A 1,919-nucleotide genomic window follows, 5' to 3' on the forward strand; every position below is an offset into this window, starting at 1 on the left:
TAATAAAACTTTAATTTTGATTTGTATAATTTATTATCTGTATACCCATAATAAAAGTTTCTTAGTTTTGCTAATAAGAATAAGTTTAACAGAAGTGATCTATTTTAAATAGCTACAGTTTCCTCATAATTTTCTATTGTAACTTTAAATATATCATGACATTTGTTTTCAAGGCAAAAACAGAGCTGAACCAGTGAAATACACTTCATGATGAGCATAAATGAGAAATATGAGACACTTATAATCCCAAAATTATTTCATAGAGGAAGGATTCTGAAGTATATTATTAAAAATCAATTTGAGTATGCACTTGATTTGTGAAAGGCTCATGTAAACATAACTTGAAGACATTTAGGAAAGAAAAACAAAGACAAGAACAAACTTATTTCTACAACCTCTCCTGAGACTTAGTCAAATACATGTTTAAATAATAGGCTAGTTAAAAAAAAAAGAAAGTAAAAGAATTTTTAGAGGGAAATGTTCGCAGAAAAAGTTTACTAATCAGTCATTGAATGTAAATTTTTCCCCTAAAACAACAATTTTAGATTGCTATTTTTTTCACCTCTTGCTTGCTTCCATGAAGGAAGAAGGGGCAGCTGCAATTGGGGTTTTGTATTTTTAAAGAAACTGATTCTTGATCTGTGGTTCCTTTTGCTGCAAACCTGGAGTTCTGCCTTTCAGAGCCTGCTGTTCTCTGCAATTTCTTATAGAGCTTTTAGATCCAGATGAAGAATGGAAAAGCACTGATTGAAACTCCCTGACTTCTGTACTTGACTTGTTTTTGTCCTTTCTTATATGATGATAGATTTCAAGTATATCTTTTTCGGATAACACTTTTAGGGGTTTCTTTTTGTTCCTTAACTGAAGAATGGCAACTATTTTCCTTCTTTCAGAAGAATGACTTTCCCAATGAAGAAGTCATCACCACTATCACTACCCTAAGACATAGAAGACCGTTCATAAAACCTTTCTTCCTCATGTGATTCTTGCCCATCACTCTTACCACCAAGAGGGCTATTGGACCCTTGCTTTTTTTGGTTTGACTTAACGTTTTCATTTTCGGGTCACCAGATGTCTTCTGGGGCTCAGGGAAAACTACAAATTCCTTTTCTGAAGGCTTTGATGAATTTGGAAAGTCCACTACTTTGGGTCTGTGTTGCATCTTAGCTATTTTTTTCTTTTGAATTACTTATTGGTTTCTTTGTCAATATTTTGGCTTCTTTCCCTCTTTGTTCACTAATAATAGTTACTTCATGCTGTAACTTGCTTGCACCATCATTTGAACACAAAGTGTGTCTTTGGAGTGATTTTCTTTTGAAGCATTCTTTAATGACTTAACTTCAGCAACATTTTGTCTTGCATCTTTTAAAACTTTGACAGCAGCTTTTAGCATTCTTTTCATTTTTGAAAAAAAAACATTGAATCCAGATGAAGACAAAGCAGAAACCTGATTTTGTGATTCACAGACTTTTTAGACAGATAATAACTTGAGGATTTCAATTTATTTGCCTTTATTTAACAGATGAACAAAGTAAATTACTTTCAGAGTGCAAGAGATGATTATTGTTAGAGTAGGAGGAGATTCCAAATCACTTAATTTCCAATGCTCTCTCCACTGTATCATACTGCTTCTTAAGGATTTCATTTTATTAAGACTAGGTATTCATAAAGTCAATCATTTAACTAAAAAAAAAAAAAAAAAAAAAAAAAAAAAAGAAAGATTTTTTTACTTTATTGCTTTCCCTCTGCTACGATTTCTTAATTTTCCTAAAATTTCTAATATGTCTAAAGGTTCCAGCCCAAACTCTCTACTCTTCTCTCTTTGTAAGCTCTCCTGAAAATTCTCAACTCTGTTGGTATATTTATTAGGCTTATGTTACATTTATGTTAACTTATGGATAACTGACATTTTTTTATGT

At 31.7% G+C, this 1,919-nt stretch overlaps 1 pseudogene; it reads right to left on the bottom strand.

The window, feature by feature from the left end:
• Window positions 1-549: 549 nt before the first annotated feature.
• LOC124242636 (serum response factor-binding protein 1-like) lies at window positions 550-1,402 on the bottom strand (annotated as a pseudogene).
• Window positions 1,403-1,919: the final 517 nt, after the last annotated feature.

Source organism: Equus quagga, chromosome 7 (genome assembly GCF_021613505.1).
Source record: "Equus quagga isolate Etosha38 chromosome 7, UCLA_HA_Equagga_1.0, whole genome shotgun sequence".
NCBI lineage: Eukaryota > Metazoa > Chordata > Mammalia > Perissodactyla > Equidae > Equus > Equus quagga.